The sequence below is a fragment of the Lontra canadensis genome, unplaced genomic scaffold, assembly GCF_010015895.1.
Source record: "Lontra canadensis isolate GAN:19392208 unplaced genomic scaffold, GSC_riverotter_1.0 scaffold4, whole genome shotgun sequence".
NCBI lineage: Eukaryota > Metazoa > Chordata > Mammalia > Carnivora > Mustelidae > Lontra > Lontra canadensis.
The window spans coordinates 23,670,631-23,696,192 of NW_022630998.1; the positions used below are offsets into that span (position 1 = coordinate 23,670,631).

At 37.3% G+C, this 25,562-nt stretch overlaps 1 protein-coding gene across 5 annotated transcripts in view; it reads right to left on the reverse strand.

Moving 5' to 3' along the window:
* The window catches only part of ADGRV1 (adhesion G protein-coupled receptor V1), a 554,175-nt gene that overhangs the window by 227,807 nt on the left and 300,806 nt on the right, over window positions 1–25,562 (reverse strand). The gene's annotated exons all lie outside the window — the stretch shown is intronic.

Sequence of the window (25,562 nt, forward strand, 5' to 3'; positions counted from 1 at the left end):
CCGTGGGCATTGCATTGATAACAGTGGCTAATTTTAGAACTCCATGTGTATTTTTTTGCTTTGTTCCCACCCCCTTCTCTACCAATCTTACAGTCAATGTTCATTTTTGCTGAGTGCTTTTGCATTCCTAAAAGAGTTTAGCCTTCAGACACAATGGAAAAACAAACAAACAAGGTCATGGACCTCATCATGCTGAGTTCATGTGGTTCTTCCCCAGATTTCAGAGCAAAGGCCACAGAGATTAATATGTAATACTAAAGTCAGCGGAACTAAACAACCTCTGAATTCTTCAGCCAAACTCCATAGTCACTCAATACAACAAACTTCAAAGTATTTATTTTAACATTAACATCAAGGTGCTTTTAAATCAGAATACTGATCCTTTTTAATTTTTATTTGTTTTAAAATGATAATACCCTATGACAAATAACTAAAAGTTATCTTAAACTCATTTGAATATATTACCTTTTCTAAGATTACTTTAAGAGTGCTGTCTTGATAAGTTAGTATTTTCTAGGTAATAGTCTCCAAAATTAATAATAATGAATATTAAAAAGAAAGTTCAATTATGTTTAAATTTCTCAAAGTTAAAGAAAAAAAAATTACAAATATTACGACTTATCCAGTTTTGAGGAAATCACACAGGCACCCAGGCAGAGATCATAAAATCTCTTTGCTAACAAATATTCCAATAGTCACTTAGAGAATTCGTCTCTTAGGAGATTTTAAAGGTAATTAAAACATTGTAATCACATGACTACTGCAAATTAGAAAAGGTTTCCCGAAGAACAGGCTGTTTTTGTTTTTGTAACTGTTAATAAATAAACTTGGACTGCAGATTTGAAGGTCTGTTAAAGATTATTAGCCATTTGACCTATAAACTTAATGAAAAGGATCCAGTATCTGTTGGTAAGTGAAACTCAATGAGAAACAGGAGAAATACCTCTTTTATTAAAGGTTAATTACTAGATAAAGCAATCATATTTACAAAATTTTTATTTACATAATTTTTAGTAATATAATAGGTATACCTCACTGAGCAGAATATCCACATTATTTCATCCAGAATTAAGGTCAAGCAATTTATCACCACTTAATATTTGGTGACCTTTGACAAGCTAAATAAACTTTCTGAGCCTCAGGTTTATCATTTTTAAAAACAGGGACAGTAAGAGGAGCTCACTCACAGATCTGTTGTGAGGATTAAATGAGATAAGTCTTCATGAAGGGTTTAGCACGTGCCTGGCAACAAAGTAAAACCTCATTTAAGGTCAGTGTCATTCAGCTAAACCTGGATCCATTAAAATAGTCCTATCCTCTACTGCACATTACTGAACAAAGGATTAATTTTCACTGTTAAATTAACCATGCTAAGAGGGACTTATTAAATCTTCAAAATTCATGCTACAGTGACAAAACACAGTAGCATGATATTCACCTATAAAGACTTATGATGTTGAGGCATGATGAAAATATCATGTATCTATGAACCACTGATTTTAAATACTTTCAGATAAAATGAACCCATGTATCCTGAAAGTGCCTTTTGGTTGGCTTGGTTTTTCCTGTGGACACTTACATGGAACTCATTTCAGAATAAGATTTATCGAAAGGAAGCTCTCTCTTTGTGATTATATTTAGAAAACTCCTCTGCCATCGGAAGAGATACATGAATTGCAATAAATGTGGCTTAGAAGGCACAGAGGTGAACAACTCTGAATGGAGGGTTTCTAGATTTCCTCATCAAATTTCAATTTCCTGCAATCGAGGAAAAATACTTTGAGGACGCTTCTTATAATTTTATTACAATCTTAGTCTTACTGAGGGCATTTTACTATTTCATTATGTATACTAATCACTATCTCTAAAATTATCTTTCATGCTACCACTTTCCAAAGTCAAACTTCTATTAGGCCTAAGTGCTTGGATAACTTCCACCAAGTCATAAAAATAAGAATTCTAAGAAAATGGTAAACACTGATATGACAGAATAATGTAGTAAAAAAATCTACAAATGAGGTTTATGCTTTGGGCTAGGAGTGAACGTTATAAGAGCACTGATGCTCTGATTACTGGTGCAATTGCTGCTTCTACGAGAGGCAACACTTCCATTCCACGTCCAGAGGTTATGGCTTCAGTAATAACTGCTTACTGAGAAGGCACTAGCCCCTCATTTCTGCAGTCTATAATGCACATACCTTGCCTGGGGCCCAATCACCTATGTGAAAACACAAACTCCCGGTTAAGTGTGGCACATAATGTGTGGCACACATTAATTGTCAGAAATACATGTGGAACACAAAATTAACATAGAATGAGGTTAAGAGGGTTGACAGGACACAAGTTTAGGCTCTGGAGCAGAACTAGCTAGCTACTAGGTGACTTAGTGGATGTGTGACCTCAAGAAAGTTACATTCTTGGTGGCTCAATGTCTTCCTCTGTAAAATTGCAATAACTACCTACTCAGAGGGTCCTTGTGAGGATTACACTCTTAATATGTGCTTCTAACAATGTATTTATGACTAGTCCAATTCTCTTCACCAAAAACAGGAATGGCCTTCTTCCAATGTTAGGGTTTGCTCTGAACAATTTTTCTCATTTCATTCAATATAGAAAATAGTTTCTTCAGGACTTACTATATTTGTCTAGTCTTATTTTTCATATAGCATAAACCTGAAAGGTTATGGGGAATGAAAATATGTTTCAAATGGAAACATCAAAGTCCCAAATTTCTACTATACAAAAACAAATGTGGACAATATAGGTCTGAGAACTGGACTTAATTAACCTTGAGCAAAAGATAATGTTGGCAGAGGGTCAAGAGAAATGCTTGGTACTGTTACTTAGAATCATAAAGGCCACTCGGGCCTCAAGTTGACTTAGATCTTCCTATTCAGCTGTCTCCCTTCTTCCTTTCCCTCCCTCTTCCTTAATTATAAAAGGACCTGGTATCAGCACTACAAACAACATTCTATGTTTAATCTTGTTGCTTTTTACCAATAGTCTGGAGACTCTTTACCTCTTTAAACACACCTGTTACACAAGGTTCTCTCTTCTCCATAGTCAAAATGACAAAATAACAGTTTTTATTTATGAAGTACTTACCATGTTTCAGGTACCTCGTTAGGGTGTTTGTATACTTTTTTGCATTTCATGCTCATAATAACTCCCTGAGACTAGCTCATTAAGTGAACCGCTGCCATCAGGCAGCTCAGAATCGACAGAGCCAAGATGTGAAACCAGGCAGATGTGAAGCACTATATACTCGGCTCCCCAACCGTGATGGGGTCCATCAACATGACACTTTGAACTGTCCTCGTATGCGTAGGGGTTCTCAACCTAAGCTACTAGAAGACACCTTTGGGGGGAGATGTGGAAAAGTTTCCATTTCAGTTAACTTCCTGACAAGGCAAGGGGAAAAAAGTCATTTTTTTTACTTTTGACAAAAAACATTGTTTCTGATTTCAAAAAATTTATACTCTTCTGGAGCCTCAGAAAGCTTAAGAAGACCGAGGCCAAAATAAATACATAAATACAGGGGGTAGGCATTATATATTCAGTGTGTTATATCAACATCACTAATATAACATATGACAAGTTTCAAAGTCAGCTTTTGAGTGATTCATTTTATATTGTTTATATTAATAAAAATTGCCATAAGCTAACATCAACTTTATTCTCCTAGGTAAACCACATGTAAAACAATATGGTTGACAATTTTTTTTTAGTTTCTATGGAAATGAATCCAAATCACACCTTTTAATAGATTTTGAGTAAACAAATGTGACTGATCATGGATTTAGCACATGAGTCCTGGATGGGAATGTTTGGATCAAGAGACAAACTGGTGCTTCCTAATGTTTACAGAATACGAAAGTGTTCAAAAGTTAAATGCCTAGCTGTCACTAAAAGAGTCACACCGTTGTCAATACATGAAAGAAATGATGTAGATTAAAAATAGAATTCTCATGACTGTGGACTCTTAGAAACAAACTGGGGGTTTTGGAGGGGAAGGGGGTGGGGGGTTGGGCAAGCCTGGTGGTGGGTATTATGGAGGGCACGTATTACATGGAGCACCGGGTGTGGTGCATAAACAAAGAATGATGGAACACTGAAAAGAAATAAAATAAAATAAAATGGAAAAAAATAGAATTCTCATTATGCTACCTATCCCCCTTTCCTGAAGAACTTCACATAAACATTGAGTCACTCCAATTTTATAGAATTTTACTTTCCTAAGTAAAGTCACTGAATGTGTTTAAGATGTTATAGTTCTGTATTACAAATCCTTTACCAGGTTTATTTGTGGAATGGACAGAAAACACATTCATTGGAACTTTATTTTGCAGCATTAAATAATATATAGCCAGTACTCAGCAACCTCTCTGACCTTGGCCACAGCAACTTCCTGTTAGACACATCTCCAAAGACAAGGGAAACAAAAGCAAAAATGAACTATCAGGACTTCATCAGGATAAAAAGCTGTTGCACAGCAAAGAAACAGTCAACAAAACTAAAATACAACCCTCAGAATGGGAGAAGATGCTAGCAAATGGCATACCAGGTACAGGGTTAGTATCCAAAATCTATAAAGAGCTTACCAAACTCAACACCGAAAAACCAAAACATCTGGTCAAGAAAAGGGCAAAAGACATGAACAGATATTTCTCCAAAGAAGATAAACAAATGGCCAACAGACACATGAAAAAATTCTCACTATCACTCAACATCAGGGAAACACAAATCAAAACCACAGTGATATACAACCTCATACTTGTCAGAATGACTAAAATTAACAAGTCAGGAAAAAACATGTTGATGAGGATGAGGAGAAAGGGGAAACTTCTTACATTGTTGGTGGGAATGCAGACTGGTGCAGCTACTCTAGAAAACAGTACAGAGCTTCCTCAAAAAGTTAAAAATAGAACTACCCTACGATCCAGCAATTGCACTACTAGGTATATATCCAAGAGTATACAAAATAGTGATTTGAAGGGGCATATGCATCCCAGTGTTTATAGCAGCAATGTCTACAATAGCCAAACTATGGAAACAGTCCAAATGTCCATCAACAAATGAATGGATAAAGAAGATGTGGTGTATATATATACAATGGAATTCTACTCAGCCATCATGAAGAATGACTTTTTGCCACTTGCAACGACGCAGATGTAAGTAGAGGGTATTATGCTAAGTGAAATAAGTCAGTCAGAGAAAGACAAATACTCTATGATTTCACTCACATGTGGAATTCAAGAAACAAAAGAGATGAGCATGAGGGAAGAAAAGGAAAAAATAAAATAAGATAAAAACTGAGATGCAAACCGTAAGAGACTCTTAACTATAGAAAACAAACTGCAGGTTACTGGAGGGGAGGTGGCTGGGGGATGGGGCAATTGGGTGATGGGTATTAAGGAGATCACTTGTTGTAATGAGTACTGGGTCTTATTTATTTATATATTTATTTGACAGAGAGAGAGAGATCACAAGTAGGCAGAGAGCCAGGCAGAGAGAAAGGGGGAAACAGGCTCCCTGCTGAGCAGAGACCTCAATACAGGTCTCGATCCCAAGACCCTGAGACCGTGGCCTGAGCTGAAGGCAGAGGCTTATCTCACTGAACCACCCAGGTGCCCCAAATACTGGGTCTTATATATAACAGATGAACTACTAAATTCTACCCCTGAGATCATTAATACACTATATGTTAACAAAATTGAATTTAAATAAAAAAAATTTTAAATGTAATAGTACAAAAATAATCACTAGAATAAAGATAGAAATCTCCCTCAATGCCCAAAGAAACAATAATAAAGGCAATAGATCATATAATGAAAAACATGCACTGAATGTAGCATCATGTACACAGTAAATATAGTAAGAAAAAGCATAAAGTCAAATTAATAAAGGACCAATTCATCTATTAAAAAAAAAGTTCAAAAATGAGGAAGGGGAATAAAGACAAACCAGGAAAAGACTCTTTTTTTTTTTTTTTTAAAGTAAGCTCCACCCCCAGGATGGAGCCCAACATGGTGCTTGAATTCATGACCCTGAGATCAGGACCTAAACTGAGATCAAGAACTGGACACTTAATCGACTGAGCCACCTAGGTGTCCCAAGAAACAGACTCTTAACGACAGAAAATGAACTGATGGTTACCAGAGGGGAGGCGGGTAGGACGATGGGTGAAAAAAAGTGATGGGAATTAAGGCACGCACTTATGATAAGCACTGGGTATTATATGGAAGTGCTGAATCACTATATTGTACACCTGAAATGAATATTACACTGTATGTTAACTGGAATTTAAGTAAAAACTTCAAAAAAAGATATGATTTGTACTTAGTTAAAACAAGGACCATCTCATACTGTGTTAATGTCATCCTATTTCTTACGAGTTGCAAAGTTCAAATACCTGATGAGAATTATTATAGGAATAGAAAGGAACATTGACACGAGAACTTGCCATCACTTTGCTATCAAAAGATACATTCCCAGGGCGCTTGGGTGGCTCAGTCAGTTAAGCACTGGTTAATCAAACTCTTGATTCTGGCTCAGGTCATGATCTCAGGGTTGTGAGTGGAGCTCTGTGTTGGGCTCTGTGCTGGGCATGGAGCCTACTTGGGATTCTCTCTCCCTCTGCCTGTCCCCTGCTTTCTCCCTCTCTCTCGATATATATCTATATCTATATCTATATTCCCATAAATACATATATATTCCCATAAAAATTAGATTTTTGGTCAAAAGTTGGTTTCTCGCTACTAAATATAAAAACCATGAAAAGTATATGTGTGTGTGTCTCTGTGTATATAAACACACACACACACACACACACACACACATATACACACACACACCTACCTATACAAGCTTCACCTGCTATCCGAAAGCAGAGGATTTCTATTAAACCTTTCATAAGCAAAATGGTGTAAACCAAAGAGGCAATTACCATTTTGTAAAAGCAAAATCCTCTTTAGATTTCTTTCAGCTAGGCAAACAGCTACTAATGTAGGTTTTTTGTAAAAGCGAAGTGACATAAGGTAAATTTTCAGGTAGCAAGGAAAACATGTATACATACATATTTAAAAAGATTCTTGCCAAGAACTTGCAGACTGAAAGTACCCGTCATGATGCAATCACATGTCAAAGGTGACACTTATACTCTGAATACAAACTTTTTCTTAACTACATTTAGAGCAAACTTCAATTATGTGTGTGTGTGTGTGTGTGTGTGTGTGTGTGTGTATACATAAACATCTCCTCTTCCTCAAAAATTGATTAGTTTAGGGGCACCTGGGTGGCTCAGTCAGGATTAAGCATCTGCCTTCGGCTCAGGTAATGATCCCAAGGTCCTGGGATCGAACCCCACATCGGGCTCCCTGCTCAGTGGGGAGCCTGCTTCTCCCATTGCCTGCTGTTTTCTCTGCTTGTGTTCTCTCTCTCTCTCCGATAAAAAAATAAATCTTTAAAAAAATTAATTAGTTTATGTATACCTATGCTGAGTATTCAGGGAAATGGTACAACTTAATTTCCCAATAGAAGTGAATTCTTTCCTAAAAATTTCTTTTGGGTTATGATTTCAAATGAGAACCTAATGATTTAATAGATTAGGTTAATAAGAAATTAAATAATAATAAATTAGTATCCCATATTCAACCTCTTTAGAATAAACTTCAGAAAGTCTCAATTCACCTAGTTACTCCCAGACTGAAACCATCCTGCACTGGGAGTACCTCTGGTCTCCAAACATTTTCAATTAATGAGCACTGAACAACTCCAATCACCAAAAAATTTTTGATCATGTACTCCAAATATGAATATTATTTATGTATAAAATATACACATCTAGTCCCAGAATTAAATATATGTAACTAAACATGCGCATAAGTGGTTATTTTAAAGGTTAAGCAAAGAAGTGAAATAAACATTATTTTTAAATGGTAATACCATGCTCACTGTGCTTATTATCTCCAAGTAGAAGTATCACATTGGGGGACATTCTTCATCAAAGATATTTGTAGGTATCTGCCTTTCAAACAGTTTTTTGGAAATATTTGTTGATGGAAATTCTGATCAAATTGATGGAATTCTGATCAAGTTGATGGAAATAACTTATCAAAATACCACTGAATTTTGCTCTTAGTGTAGTTAAGCAAGTCTGTATTAGGAGTATAGGCCTTGGGTTCCTAGCTCTCCGATGCGTTAAGATTTGTACATGTGGTTTTATCATGAGCAGTACCTTCACAGTCTGTAGGTTCTTGGCCAGAATCTTTTTTAAGGCACTTGATTATTTTTTGAGCGCTATTCTGGCTAAAGCTAAAAACACAATCTGTAAATCCAGGCACACAAAAATGCAATTCCTCAAATACGATTAAAGTGAATAAACAGGAAAGGACCCCACTCTCAACTCTTACAAGATGTGGAGTTCAGACACCTCCTCCGAGAAACTTGTTGCTCCACTTGATATGTGAGCATCTGGCATACAGAGTAATTTGGGTAAACCTGTAATTTAAATATTTGTATCATTTACTTAGTTTTATTTTAAATATTTGTATTTTCATTTCTTTTGTATTTTAAATATCTGTGTTTCTTTTTAAAATTTAAAATAAAAACTAGTCATTATAATAATTTCTTTTCAAGCCCCAGTGGATCACCCTGTGTATTTTGAAGTGCAAACCCCCCATTTCAAAAGCCACTAACATGAAGTGTGGAATAAAAACTTGAACCTATCTAGGAAATCTCTTCACAGATTTGTCCTATTTTTTTTTTTTTCAGTATTCCCATAAATGAATCACTCATGGCAAGTGAGTTGATTGTTATGATAGAACAAGATGGAGGGCAGGAAACTGAGACTACAATATTTTCTGGTTGGAAATGCAGTCTATGCAAATAGAGAGTAAGCCAACTATAGTCAAAACTAGAAGTCAGAAACTAAACAGACAGTAAGCCAGCAACACTAACAAGCAAAGGATCTGAGTGAGAATAGCAAGTCAGGAACCTCAGCTGGGCAGAAATCAGAACATAGAGATCATAGGAGCTCAGAGACCAAAAGTAAAAAAAAGAAAGAAAATCAAACAAGCAGATAGATGAGAACCCCAAGGCACAATGGCAAGGCTTCTGGAATGGTAACAAGGTCAAGAAGGCAGGAATCAGGAGATCTACTTTAACCAGCACAGAGGTTGGTGAAAGGACAAGGAAACAGATGTGAGGCCCAAGCAACAAAGCAATCTAATATTGAAGCAATTTTCTGTTATGGCCAGGAAGTTTCTTGCATGCTTCCTACTGGATCCTTTCCCAGAACTTGGCTAGTATGATCTTATGCATAGCAGCAGGCAAACTGGAGTGTCTAGAGAAAAGGCAAAGTAAGAAAGGGGGATCAAGGAAATATTCTCCACAGCCTGTACCTTTGTTATGATGCCCCCAACTTCCTGCAGCATCCTGCCTCCCATTTACCCTTATCACACCCCTACATTACCTCCTTCCTTAATCCTTCTTTATCCATCTCAACACATCACTCTGAATTTCTGTAGCAATTACTTTATCCTCTGAGCATTTTAATGCAACTGTGTACAGCTCCGCATTTTTTTTTCTCATTTCGTTCTTCAGCTTCCCCAAAGAGATTCCAAATAAAAGAGCTATGGATTCATATTATACTTTGATTTTTAGTAGGATATTTCTAAATTTTTCTGAGAATTCCTTGAATACTGTGATATCACTCTTTACCCAAACAAATGCACAGAAGTGTAAATGCACACAGTATTTAGTATACAATTATGTGAGATCAGGTAGCTTACCTAAGATAATGATGATAAAATTCTGCCACTGAATTCAAAGTAAATGTAAGCACATTAAAAAAATGGTTTCTGTACCAACATATGTTAGGTCTAGATTTATTCAGTTGTGTGAACTATGAAGAACCAGAATAGAAAACACTGGATACTAGTCATTAAAGCATTGATTAGTATCTACCCATGGATGGATTACTGTAGCATTCATTCATTAATTCACTGACAAACTCCATAAATACCTTCAATATTCCTGCTACCAAATACATAGCAGATAGTGGGGCAGGAACTAGATGACGAGAGGGATACAGAAGTAAAAACGCATCATCTCAGCCTTAGAAAAACCCACAGAATATAAAATATTTCAGGACCACCTAGTCAACCCAAGAAAAACTCCCCAGCCATTTGATGTTGGGAATGGAGGATGAATAGTAATTTACCAAGCAAAGAAAGAGAAGAAGTTCCAGGTGACAGCAGAATCCACAGCAGTAAAGACATGAGACAACTGGGATATGGATGAGGGGCAGGAGGGAGATTCGAGAAAGAGAAGGGACAGAAGTACAGAGTACTGAGCACAGCTTCGTGTTGAAGCATATACTGTGCTAAGTTTAGACTTCATCTTGGAAGGACTGAGGAGCCATGGCCAATTTTTTTTTTTTTTTTTTTTTTAAGATTTTATTTATTTATGAGAGAGAGAGAGAGAGCGAGCACAGGCAGACAGAATGGCAGGCAGAGGCAGAGGGAGAAGCAGGCTCCCTGCAGAGCAAGGAGCCCGATGTGGGACTCGATCCCAGGACGCTGGGATCATGACCTGAGCCGAAGGCAGCTGCTTAACCAACTGAGCCACCCAGGCGTCCCCAACCATGGCCAATTTTTCAGCAGTAATTTGGCAGACTTTATCTGGTTTGGTGGAAAAAAGTGATATTTATTTATTTAGATGATTATCTAATTGCAGACACTAAGATAATATGCAAATCCAACTTAAGTGATACATAACATTTAGGTTTATTCTTTTGTTTCTCAAGTTAGCTAGTTTTTTTGTTTGTTTTTAAGCCAGCTGATTTTTCAAACCACCTTTGAGAATAATTCCAAACCCACAGACCATTATGTTAAAAGAGAAATGTCCACAGTAGCCCCATTTAATATATTAGATAATGACACACCTCATAACTAATTTGCTGATTAACTGAATTTACACTGTTTCCTAGTTATATTTTCTAAATGGGTCTCATTTAACTTTGAACAACGGAAGTCCTGGCTGGACACCATGTGGGAATCAGGGACCACCCACAAGAGTCAATTGCTGGGGTCTGGCAGCTCGGCATGTGTATCTCTATGCTCTCTGCGAATATGAACTACCACTTTAATGAGTTATCCATGTCCCAACACATCATGTCTATCAATTCCACCATTTTTATATTAAAAACAGAAAGTCAAAAAAGAAAACTGCTTCCCTCTCAGTTTAGGGCACATTCTAACTTCTTTGTAAAGTATATCTGACAAATGACACATAGTCCACACTGTGTTCCAAACAAAATGGCACTATTCCAAAATTACAAGTACAAGTTACTCAAGTACAAGAAAATACTGTTATTATTTGAAGTTGTAGAGAGCTAGTATGATTGTCTCATTAGATAGAGATAAATATTGCTCAATATTAAAAAAAAATAAACTTTGGTGTGTATTGTAAAACAAACATTAGAAATTTATCTTTATCCGAAATCATGCACGATATAATTTCACGGAAATATTTTGGGGGTAATGGCTTTCAAATGGATACAGGAAGAATGTTATTAAAAAGAACAAAGATTAGGAAATATACTGTAGCACATAATCCTGCAGTGGGGAAGGGAACAGTCTCTTATGATCTAATAGGATTTTTCCATTCTTAACTTGGTTAATCTTAGACACAAAGCAAATAAATCATTCTCAGTTTCTAAAAGTCCATGGTGATACTCAAAGGAAATTAATTCCCTTTGCTAAACATGGTTCATAAAAACATATTATTAAAGTCAGCTCAATGAAAATTCTAGATATATTACCAGTAAATACGGTGTCACTTTTCCCCTAAAATAAAGTATTTTCCCATCCCTTTCCAAAGAGTTTCTAACACAAAAGTGGCTTTCCAATATTGGAAAATAGATGTCCCACGTGGTAGAACAGCAAAGGTATGATGTTGGCATAATGGAGACTTTGGTAAACTCAGTGTGATTTCCCGAGTTTTCAAAGGCCAGTCCTGAAAAACTGAAAGCAGAGTGCTGTCCTCAGAAAAATCCAGGAACGTCATCATTTTAAAATGCAAAGAGGAAAGAGTCCGATTACTAGTCAAAATGTGATTAAAATTCTTACCAAACAAGCCACCAGCCACTACATTGGAAATGAAATGTTCTCATCACTTAAAAAATACTTATTCAGAACTGAATTTTATCTCTTTAAATTTTAAAAATCTAAGACAGGCACTTACATGGATGCACATATATTGAAACACGGAATTAAACACGCAGGGCAAATATATAAATAGAAAACGAGGCATTAGTACTTCTCAGTTAAAAGATAGAGCACTATAGCCAGGAGGCAACGTATGTACCTGGTTTGAGGACAGAACAGCTATGGAAACACTTCCTCCCAACTGAATAAACTATGTGGAAAGAGTGTGGTCTTTGGTCAATCAGAAGAGTTTGATGAAAGATCAAGGATTTCAAAATCTGTTAGAAAGTTCACGAAGCAGGTAGAATCTGTAAGTTTCCAGAGATGGGTGGTGGGAAAAGAGATAAGCAACCGAAGAATGGAGTCGGGCTCAAAACTGATTCCTGAAAGGAAGAAAGGACTTGGATAACTGGTGTGTTGAAGGGAAGGAATCAGTAAAAACTGAGTGACTCAAACCAGAGGTCTTTCTGGACTCCTTTCTCTCTCACAGGCAACATCCAATCCAGTAGCAAATCCTACTGGCTTTATCTTCAAGATCAGTGCAAACCTGAAACCTCTTCCCACCACTACTAATCTGCTAGTTTAAGCCATCACTATCCTTCCCCTGGACCCTTGCAAAGGCATTTTCACTGTTCTCTTTGTTTTCACTGTTCCCCACCATCCACTATTCACCACAGCCCACCTTCCACCCAGCAGCCAAAACTTTATAATGGCTTCTTATCACATTTATAATGAAACAAAAACTGTTTATCATGGACAAGTGGACATTACATTATCTGGCCGCTTTCTCCTTCCATCCCCCCCGTTCCCCAGTCTAGCTGAACTGAACTTTCTGCTGGTTTTCAAAGCAAAACCTCAGTTACCAGCTAGTTCATAGGACACTGAAATTGGGCGGTATACAGACACTGTTTAATCTTGTGTCCTCTCTTAGGGGAATTTACTCTCAGATTTGAATAACAGAAATGTATATTTGGGAATAACAATGACAGTGATTTACCTGATTACAGACAAACAAAGGAGTCTAATACAGGCATTTTCAAATTCATCTTTAAGATAAGAACAATAAACATGTGCTACAGAAAGACAAACAGAAATGGCCTCTTGCTGTAATGTATCAGAGTGTATTCATTCGGAAATACTGTATTGTTGACCAATATGTTACTCGTGGGAATGAAACAGAAGAGAAATGGGGAAAAAAAGAGGGGGGGGGGAAGAGATGGGTTGCATGTGCCAAAATGTGCCAAATACACCTCCTAGAGTTGAGAAAAGTGGAGGAAAAGAGGGCTCTAGCCTGAGGTACAAGGTGTGAACAACAAGAACACCAGAGTCTGCAGGCATCTATTGGCACAAATGGCCATCACGTACACCATGCTTGGGGTTGTGGCTGAGTAAGAAAGTCACATTCCAAGCATCTTTGCATCCTTTTCCAATATGTGTATCACAGAGTGTATTTTCCCACTGAACCCATGCTATGACATGGTGAGGCTTCCTGAGTAGACCACCAAACTGTATCTAATCCATGATATTGCTGGGATAATGCATATTTTTAATAAGGAAGATACTTCAACTAAACACTAATTAAATACCAAAGTGTTGAGCTATATCTATACTTTATCTCATCGGAAAATATATTTTATATCCTTATTCTACATTTATTTGTATATCACAGCCATACTACATATGAATTTAATAATTCATGTTAAATTACCTCTTGGGAAAAAGCAAAAGAGTCTAAATCCTAATTAAGAAAATTACTTGCATCCTAAACCCCTGAGTATGGTCGAACTGCTAAAATGCATAGTAACCGCAGATCAGAAGTTGATCATTATGTAAGTAGTCTGAGCAAAAGTCAAATGGGTTCTCACACTCATTCCCAAGGGGAGAGCTCTTTGGTACAAAGGTTTGAAGGCAATGGAGGTGTGGCCAGAGATATCACACCACATGAGAAAGGTGGCTGGATTTCTCAACTTTGGTCTAGATGAATACTTGACTGTTCACTGATCTGAAAAATAGACATTCCTAAACAGGTAAGGTCAGAACTACGATGAATCTAACTGCCTTGAAATGTTCCACATTTAAGAATACTCACAAATTAACCTTTTAAAAGTACTTAAAACTGGGCCTTTGTCCTATTTAAACTATTACGAAATCAACTGACAACCATGTTTTCTACTTGGGCCTAGTGGTCAAAAAGAATCCTTAACCAAGAACCAGAAAGTCCCCGATTTGGAAAAAGCCGAATGCCTTAGTCACAAAATGACTAGACTCTGCAAACCTGAAATAATTACATTTCCTGAGGAAAAAGGTAACAAAATCATTAAGAACAGAGGGAAGCTTGCTGAGAAAGAAATTAACTCTTTCATATCTTAATAAAATTCTACAGCAGGAAATCCCTGAAAGCAAACTTCCCAAAACTCAACAGTGACTTATTCTGGGTGGTGGGTAATACAAGACTATTGATTTATTTTTTATAATTTTTTGTATGTTTTAACTTTCCAAAAGAAAACGCTGCTATGTGAAAATCTACGCTTTATTGTCTTTGGCGCCAACCATTCTTCTCCTTTTAAGACAAGGATCACAAATGCAAATACCTATAAGGCCCAACAGAGAATAAAGTGAGTGAGGCCTGTGGGACAGGCACATACTCGTGTCAAACCAACAAGCACATACTCGTGTCAAGAGGCAGCTGTTCCTTAGAGCTGGCTCATAGTGCTGTCAGATTTAAAAATTTTTGAACTAAAAATCTAGATTTCTGCTGAGATTTCCTGATTTTTAAATCTTGGCAAATGATTTGTATTAAAAAAATTTTCGGTTGAAGGGCCAGACAAAAGGGATTTTCAAAAGTGATTCTGCCCATAAAGTTCAAGTATATATTTGTCTGTTTTATATACAAACCCATATTCACATTAATGTCTGAGAAGCATGGTTTTAGATCAAAGAAAAAAATGGCAGTAGTCTGCATGCAGAAGTCTGGGCATCCAAGCAAAGCCTTTTAGAGAACTCTTAAATCCTCATCTAAATGGACACATCCCTATTTAAGAGCAGATATGCCTAAAGTATTCCTTTCTGCTAGTAAAATTAAACTTAATTTATTATTAAGTCTCTATCCCCATGTTAACAGACTGAACAAGATTAGTGGAGTGACATCTAAAACAGGGCCTAGGTGATACAACTTTACTCAAATACTAAATAAAAGAAGTATGTGTGTTTTTCTTACATTTTCTATCCAACGTGAAATTTGTGGTGAGAAAAAGTACAAGGAAAAAATCAATCAAAGGGAAACCAGAGGGACCAATCAGCACAAAGCCATACTCTCTTCTTCTTCTTCTTCTTCTCTTTTTTTTTTTTTTAAGTAGGCTCCACACCCAGCATGGAGCCCAACATGGGGCTCAAACTCATGATCCTGAGGTAAAGATCTGAGCTGAGATCAAGACCTGACCTACTTAACTGACTAAGCCACTCAGAAGCCCCAACCATACTCTCTTTTAAAGACCTGATGGCATCACCCCAGGCAGAGAGACAGGTTGGTGAGGTCCATTAGATGATGTGGAAGGTTAGCTGGCCAAAACTCCAATAGGCTAAGATGCACGAAGCTCACTCTTGAGACAAGGTTGTTGAGTGAGGTAGATAAGATTGGGGAAGTGGCAGGGGGAGTGGAAGGAATGGTGAGTCAAAGTCTGGAAGGCACAGGAGGTGGGCACACCATGCCTGGAGAAACCTAAAAGTCCATTCAAATTAGGGAGAAACACCAAAAATGTCTATAGTCTGAAGATTTAGTAGTAGGGTACAAAAAAAGAGCATGAAATGAGGCAGAGAGAGGAAAGTGTAAATTCTTATATTAGAGAGGTGCTGAGGTCACAGCCAACAGAGAACAGGGTCCAAAGTCAGACCCTGGGAAATAAGCAAGAACATACTCTTGGTGTGGGAAGTGGCAAACTAATAACAGGTTTCCAGATTCAGCCAAGTTTTCTCAGCTTTGTTGCTTTTGGCCTCGTAGGGGATGTTTACCTATCGAGGGCCAGATAGAGTAGAGAATATAACCACAGCTAAGTATGAGAGTGATCTGTACCCTAAGTAGATTCAAGGCCAGAAACAGCATCTCAGAGGTCTGGGGACTGACCTGGGACAGAGCAGCGTTATCTTCAACTGCAGGTGAAAAATACTGTGATTCATCTGACAGTAAGTTTGCTATCTGTTAAAGCCCAGCAGACGGGAAGTTGAACTGTTTCATTCACTTTGCAAACAGGGTACAATTAGGAAACTATCTAAAGAAAGAGTTAAAAAACTTTTTGCAGAAGTTACTTTTTTTTCCCTGTGTCATGTGTGACCCTTGAACTTTATGTTTACACAAAAAAGACAGGCAGCGGCAGAGTCCGCTCTAATCTTTAACCGTAATTGATTTCCAAGTATCTGTGATACCATTCTTAGTTCCTTTGGTTCAGTTGCTTTCAACCAGTTACCAGCATTTAAACTTATTCAAGCATGCTAAAAATCAGACACAATGAAAAACCTAACCTATATGAAGTTGTGAAACTTTTTATTCTGAGGAAAGTGTTTCAGCAAATCCCAAACCTCAATGATGACATCTGGTGTGAAGGTGAGAAAACAGTAATGACTCAACCCTGACTAAGGGAATTAAACTGTGGAACTTGCCTGTTTATCAGGTTTTGAAAAAAATTTTCTATGACCAACTTGCAAAGTTGGAGGTAAATTAAAATATGTTAAGCACATAAGGCAATGAAATGCCCACTGAGGACCCAAGAAAGGTGAATTGCCAAGATCCTCCACTTGTTGGTCCAAGCACAGTGGTTAATGTCACTGGAGACTCTTAAGTTCTGGTTCTAGACAGAATGTGTTATCCATTCTCTTCGTCTGCAAAGGATCTTCAGCTTCAAATCATCATACACGACAGAAGCAAATCAACTTGAAATTCACATGGATGCTTTGAAGTGTTTTCAGGTATTGAGGCCTATAAATGTACCTCGTTGACAATGGAACTGGACATACTTGCAAAGTAATGGTACAGCCACTTGCACAAGAGCGTTTCTTAGGTACTTGCCAAGCAGTTGTGTTCACCTGAAATTCTCTGTCTTACTTTTAAGATCCCACTGGGCCTGGAGGGAGTGGGATAAAGGCAATCAACTCCAGGAAAGTCAGATTCAGACCACAGGGGCTGGGTGGACAAAGCGTGCTTCTCTCTGACCTCACCCATCACCACTGTTATGGGCTTTAGTAAGTCATAGTAAGTCCCTGAAGATGTGCTTCCCTCTCCTATGGTGTTAAGCTACATGAGCACACTAGCTCTCCAAAGGTAAGGCAAGATGGAAAAAAGTTTCTTACCCTCTCACTAAGCAAACAACCCAAAGAAAGCTTCAGAAACAAAATAATAGCCTTCAAAGAAGGAATATCTGTGCGTTCAGATAAATAAAGCCAGTAAATAGAGAGGCATATAAGTTCTTGTCATCTGGGATTCCCTAAAAAAGGGAAAGAAATGTATTTCTCTCCTCGCCCCCCTTCTTTTTCTTTTCCTGATTGCTAACTGCACATAGGTAAAAAGTTACTTTCGAGGTAATTCAGTCCTGATATAATATTAAGATAATAGAATGCAAAACGTCCAAGTACCCTTGGGGGGTGGGGAAGAAAAAGGGAAAACCTGGCTGTTAAGGAGAGTTAATAATATATTGAGTCCTGATGTTTTGCAAGGCATTGTGCTAAGCCTGTGGTACTTCATGGACACCTCATATAATGAATTTAATTCTAAAGTATGATGAATTATATGCACACTTATGAACATCCATACTTTATTACTCTAAACACTTACCAGTATATTACTTAAATTTCTAAGCTGATGAAACAGGTACAAAATGAACAAATAACAAGTAAGGGTATAAAATCCAGACCTCCTAAGTTTCGTATCAGCATTGACAGTGAATTATATTTATACGCTGTCTTTCCTTGCATAGGTTAATTTTCATTTGTCTAAACAAAATTAATTTACAAAATTAAATTTAAATTTATATTATAAATGTTCATATTTATACAAAATATATATTAAATGTGCTAAACTTTGTGCTGGTTCAGTGGCATTCTGGATTTAATACTCTATCTCTAAGGTAAGATATTTTCCTCTTTAAAACAGATGAACAAACAATAAAACAGGAAGGAGTCTTAACGAGAAGTAGCTATTTTGGAAGGAAATACATATAAAAGAAATCATTCTGTAAAGCCAAGACTCAAATTTCATAATCTGCCCAAATTTTTTAGGTTTGGGTCTGTGCTTCCTGGGCCTTCTTAGTCTATACCCTGTGTTGGTCAGCATGCCAACAAAGACGGTACCATAAAGGGCCCTACATCTAGCCCTGGCAGTCCCCTCCTTGTGTATGTTAACACTGTTTTGTGCTGGTGCAGCACGAAGAAGTTCATGACAAGGTTTATATTTGAGTTTTTTTTCTTGAGAAATCATAGGGCTTATTTTTTCACTCACATGGGATATTTATTTTACTATGTTAGTTTCACTTTTAATACATATATATTGAAACCATAAAGACAAAAACATAGCAGTCAAGGACCAAATACATTGAGCAGTTGTCACTTGTCTCAATTGTGAAGAATGAGCCCTGGTGCTTAGACACTGAGTAGAAAGTAATTCACTGTAACATCATATTTATTTGTTTCTAAATTTGATCACTCTGGGTGAAATTTATAAGTCCAAGAAACACAAGGAAAGAAATTTCTTTCCTCAGACTTTGAAATATCTCAGAAAGAAATGTCAGATCTACTGCATTTAAACTAATTTATGATAAAATGTATTTCTTGTATATACTTTAAATTGAATATACTTTAAAAATATACAGTCCTCGGGGTACAGACTCAGTTGATGAAGGGTCTGCCTTTGGCTCAGGTCATGATCCCGGCGGTCCTGGGATAGTGGGGAGCCTGCTTCTCACTCTCCCTGTCCCTCCACCCACTTTTGTACGTGTGCACTCTCTCTCACTCTCTCAAAAATAAATAAAGTATTTAAAAAAAAATTATATAGGCCAACAATTTACATTTTCAGCTGCAGTAAATCCTCTTAGTTTGACTAGCTGGTAGTCAACCACTTTGGAAGCTGGGGTTCAAGGACTTATCTGTACCCTACTGGCACACCTCATTCTAGAGAAGGGCACAAATCTATAGACAAAACGACTTCCAATTGAACTACTTGCACAAAATTAATAGATAAATGCAGTATTCAATTAAGGCAAAGTGTGGATACTATCCTTCCTCTTTATATGCTACTCCTGACTGCTTGCTTACAAATGTCTTACACAATCTTGGCTGTAAGCTCCATGTTACTTATACTACATCTCCCAAACTTGAGACATCATCAGCAAATTAAGTAGCCAAAATAATGATATTCTCATCAGCGAGTCCTTTACCTTGAAATTTACTCTGCTACAAAGAGGCAGATGGTCTATGTATTTTAGTAAACTAAGAAAAAAGAAAATAAATTTTAAATTTTAAAGACTCACTGTGCTAAGCCAAGTCCTTGCCCACCTCTTGACCCCATTTTCTAAGACTTCCTGTCTTGTGCACTAAGTGATGGCTATCCATCTGATGCTCAAGCATGTCAAGCTTTTTCTAGCTTCTGGGCCTTCTTTTGCACTTGTTATTTTCTCTGCCCTGAAAGTGCCTGCCCCAATTTTTGCCTTTCCTTTCAGTTCACATGTCATCTCCACAGTGATGCCTTCTCTGATGGCATATCCCTCCAACTGATTTTGACCATAACACTCACCACTACCTGAAGTGTGTTTATTTATCCCCTTATGTCAGTCTCAAATCCTAAGGTATTTATGCCCAGAGTAGAAACCTTGCCCTTTTTTGTTCACTGCTGTGAACATGGTTGCTTGGCCCTTATTAGAAACTCCATAAATATTGATTATGTAATGAATGCTTAAAATTAATCTAAGGAAAGCATTCTGATTTAAGGAGCAAATTTAGGAAACTAGACTTTGCTTCTTAACACTGACATTCCTAATTAAAATTTATCTTGAAGAAATTCAAGGTAAATAATAAATTAGTTTCCACATTCATTCTTGGGAATAGATACCTGGTGCCCTGCGCACTGTCATGTGCTGCGCCCATGCCTGTGTGCTATGCCAGCTACACTCAGGGAGCCTAATGGGGTCTGAGAAGCCAAAGTGTCTTGCAGTGTCAGTGACTGGTATACTCTTTACAAAGTCATGTAATATTGGGGAAATAGTTATCTTGGAAACGGTACAGTCTGAGCTTATTAGCCTACTCGGTTTTGTCAGCCAGCCAATATACGTGCCCCCCACTACCCTCAGTAAGTCTTCAATTCACTAAGCAAAGGCAAGCTACTTCACCTGCTCACTTTAAATTTGCGTTCTGGGAGGCGCCTGGGTGGCTCAGTGGGTTAAGGCCTCTGCCTTTGGCTCAGGTCATGATCTCAGGGTCCTGGGATCGAGCCCCGCGTCGGGCTCTCTGCTCAGCGGGGAGCCTACTCCCCACCCCCCCACCTCCACTCTCTCTGCCTGCCTCTCTGTGATCTGTCTGTCAAACAAATAAATAAAATCTTTTAAAAAAATTTTGCGTTTTGGGGTGCAGTTAAAATTACATCAAATTGTGCAGGTATTCCTGACGTTTTATAAAGTCATCAGCAAGAGCAGATGAGGCAAGCAGGGGTATGAAAAGAAACTGAATACAGATCTGGGAGTTTGAAGGAGGTCTGAGAATGATGAGAACCTTTGCCAAACCTTAAGCCTAAGAACGTACTGCTTCTTCCTTGGGAACAGCATGTGCTACGGGGTGGGGCCAAGTGATTTTACTGCCAGATTTTTGATGCTGTGCTCAATTTAGTTCTCATTGTTTGCACTGGGGGCTTATTTTGAGTCACATACGCTATTAGTGGTAATATAGGAGAACATCTATTAATATTTTGAGTCTTTATTAGAGTTTAAGTATAAGCTATAATTTAGCTTTACATGATCTTTTAAAAGTATGCCGAATTTCTAAGTGGGATTTATTTTTAAACTCAAATCCTCCTCTTTATGCCTTCCCATACCAGTTTCAAAGCAACACTGGTTGAAGAATTTTTAAAATGTATCTACACCTAAAATATTGGAAATCCATTGAAAAGTGTGAATAATAAAATCACAATCTTCATATGAACAACTTTTTGCTACAGTAGAATCTGTGAAAAATAAATATTGTATTAGTGAATCTTTCTTAATTTAATGCTTATTCTTTCTATTTTCTTGTTTTTAGAGAGCATGTGCATACACACGAGCAGAGGGAGGGGCCGAGGGAAAGAGAGGGAGAGCAGAGGGAGAGAGAGAATCTTAAGCAGGTTCCATGAGCAGTTCAAAGCCCAACTGGGGCTTGATCCCTGAGATCATGACCTGAGTCGAAATCAAGCGTCAGATGCTTAAGCAACTGAGCCACCCCGGAGCCCCTTATTATTAATTCTTTTTTTTTTTTTAAAGACTTTATTTATTTATTTGAGAGAGAGAGTGTAAGAGAGAGCATGAGAGGGGAGAAGGTCAGAGAGAGAAGCAGACTCCCTGTGGAGCCAGGAGCCTGATGCAGCACTTAATCCTGGGACTCCAGGATCATGACCTGAGCTGAAGGCAGTCACTTAACCAAATGAGCCACCCAGGAACCCTAATTCTTAAGAACAAAACTATATATAATAGATTCAGATTCTTGGGGCACCTGGGTGGCTCAGTAGGTTAAGCCTCTGCCTTCGGCTCAGGTCGTGGTCTCAGGGTCCTGGGATTGAGCCCCACATTGGGCTCTCTGCTCAGCAGGGAACCTGCTTCCCCCTCTCTCTCTGCCTGCTTCTCTGCCTCCTTGTGATTTCTCTCTCTGTGTCAAATAAATAAATAAAATCTTTAAAAAAAATAGATTCAGATTCTTTTATAACATGCTGAAGGTTTTACTGATAGAGATGGTTCTCTTTTGTTCTGAACTCTCATAAATTCTTAAATATATACTAAAAAAAAATAGAAGGATGAAATCTACCAGATTTAACAAAAAGTTCTTAAAATATAAAGAGTATTTATTTATTTATTAAAGATTTTCTTTTTAAGTAATCTTATCCCCTAATGTGGAGCTTGAACCCACCATCCCAAGATCAAGAGTGGCATGCTTTACTGACTGAGCTAGCCAGGCACCCCAACACAGAGGACATTTAAAGGAAATGTAGTATTGTTACCTCCAAATGCTGGTAATAAAGTATTAAGTAAATATGTGCTTTTACAATTATTCAGTAAATTGTAAGACTGTTATGTAATCATCCCATAAATTATAGGCAAACAGATATGGCTAATGTGGGTTTATGGGCTGATTACATGAATCTTAAAACTTATTGAACAGTTTGATGTGATTTTTTAATTTTATTTTTTAAAAGATTTTATTTATTTATTAGAGAGATGGAGAGAGAGCATAAGTAGGCAGAGCACCAGGCAGAAGGAGAAGGAGAAGCAGGCTCCCTGATGAGCAGGGAGCCCGATGTGGGGGTCGTTCCCAGGACCCTGGGATCATGACCTGAGTCAAAGGCAGCCGCTTAATCAACTGAGCCACCCAGGCATCCCAAACAGTTTGATTTTAAATAGCCTAAATATATTGTGATAGCTAGCCTTCAAGATGGCCTCAATGACATCCAGCTCCTACAGTGAATCAGGTGTGTAGCCCTCTCCCATAGTGAACCAAGGTTGTTCTGAGTGACCAATAGAATATGGGAGAAGAGATGGTATTGACTTCCAACATAATTCAGCTTTCATTTTGGTCATGCTCATTCTCTCTCTTGTAACATGCTCTCTGTAGGAAGCCCAACACTATGTTGAACAATCCTATAAAAAGGCCAAAATATGAGGTCTGATGCCTTCTAAGAGCAGGAGTAAGCCACTGAGGAATTTGGCCTTCAGCCAATGGGCAGATGAGTAAGCTATCTTTAGAAGAGAACTTCTAGTGAAGTAAAGCATTCTGATAACCGCAGCCCTCACCAACAGTGTGACCACAACATCGTGAAACAGGCTGGACCAAAGTCATCCAACAAAGCTACTCCTGGATTTCTGACCTGAGCTAAAGGCAGACATTTAACCAGTTGAGCCACCCAGGGGCCCCTTACCTGTGCAGTATTAATGAACAGTGTTAATATGCAAAAATATGGATGTAAAAGTCTAGAAAACACAAACTCATTTTTTGTGACAAAGTAGATCAGTGGTTGGCTAGATATGAAAGAGTAGGGTGAAGGATTACCGAGAGGTCAGAGGAAATTTCGGAGGTAATGGGTATGTCACAATCTTAACTGTATTGATGATTTTATAGGTGTGTGTGTGTGTGTGTGTGTGTGTATACACACACATATATATATCAAAACTTAACAAACTGTATAAAAAATGTTTCAATATAGCTATTTTTACTTTTTAAGATTTTTGTAAAGATTTACTTATTTTTTTAAGATGGGGGGAGACAGAGGGAGAGAATCTTCAAGCAAACTCCCCACTGAGTATGGAGCCTGACATGGGGCTCAATCTCATGACCCATAAGCCAAAACCAAGAGTTAGACACTTAATCAATTGAGCCACCAACGCACCCTAACACAGCTATTTTAAATACCTGACGAATCTATCCAAAATTTACCTAATTTTCAAATTGCCAAGTCTGAATGTTATTACACTTTGTTATTTTGGGGTCTAGAAAATTAAGAGACCAATAGTTTTATTATATATTACTCTATCCTTATATCACTGAAGTGTTTCATAAGTTATTATAATCTATATTAGAAAATCTAGTTCAGAGTACTAGTATAATCAAATAAAAAATCTTAAATAATAAAAATTTATTATGGGAAACATATTGAGAAATACGAAGGATAGGTGATTTCATGTTCACATGTAGTCTTAAAGAATAGTAAGAACTTCAAAGCATAGGAATTGAACAAAGCTCTAATGATTTTTTTAAATCCACAAAAGATTACCTGATACTTTTCTCAAAAACTCATTTAGAGTTCTAGTCAACATTGTCCAGGAAAATTGACCCTTTAGCCTTTAAACCCTATTGGGTAAAATTTAAGTTGAATTTTTTGCTCTGAACCGGTAACTTTTCAACATGGATAAGAAAACTATCTAGATGATGTAATCACATATGTCATTTGCCCATGTTAAAATCAGTTTCCACATTAATTAAATTAAGTAATTATTACAAAGACAGGACTGCATACCAAATTAAATGTATATACAGAGAGATATCTATATCTATCTACATATAGATAGATATAGATAAGCAATGAAAGCAGATGGGTTTATGTCATTTGCCTCCTTACATTGGCAATAACATCACATTCAACCTATTTTAATGATATCTAAAATAGAAATCATTCTGGGGTGCCTGGGTGGCTTAGCTGGTTGTGCATCTGCCTTTGGCTTAGGTCATGATCCCAGGGTCCTAGGATAGGCTGTTGTTGGGCTCCTTGCTCAGCAGAGAGCTTGCTTCTCCCTGTCAAATAAATAAAATCTTAAAAAAATAAAATAAAATAGAAATCATTCTAAGATTAAGAAAAATGGTACTTTTATACAATATTTAAATAAAATTTTACAGACATAATTAATTTTGGTAACATATTCAGAAAACATTTAAAATACAATATTCTATAGGATATCTTACTTTTTATCATACAATAATCATCTTCTATTGTCAGGAAGCTGGATAATTTTCTCTCCAAATATATTTTCCATATTTAAAAAAATTTTTTATTAAGGATTTTTATTTATTTATTTGAGAGAGAGAGAGAGAGAGAGAGCGAGAGAGCACGCGCACAAGCAGAAGGAGAGCCAGAAGGAAAAGGAAAAGCAGGCTCCCACTGAGCAGGGCTCAATCCAAGGACCCTAAGATCATGACCTGAGCAGAAGGCAGATGCTTAACAGGTTGAACCACACAGGTGCCACTATTTTCTATATTTTTAAAATAAATTGAATGTTCTCATTATTTTATTTTATTTTAAAGATTTTATTTATTTATTTGACACAGAGAGAGAGAGAGCACAAGCAAGGGGAACAGCAGGCAGAGGGAGAGGGAGAGGCAGGATCCCCAATGAGCAGAGAGCCCAACGTGGAGCTTGATCTCAGGACCCTGAGATCATGATCTCAGCCGAAGGCAGAGGCTTAACCCACTGAGCCACTCAAGTGCCCCTGTTCTCATTATTTTAATTCTACTATTTATACTTTTAAGATTAAAATGTTATTGCAAGTAATTGGTTTTCTTATAGTAACACATACATACTAATTTTCTTAACCAATATTTAAAATATTTCTATCACCTTTTTAATTGCTGAATCCCAAACATGATTCC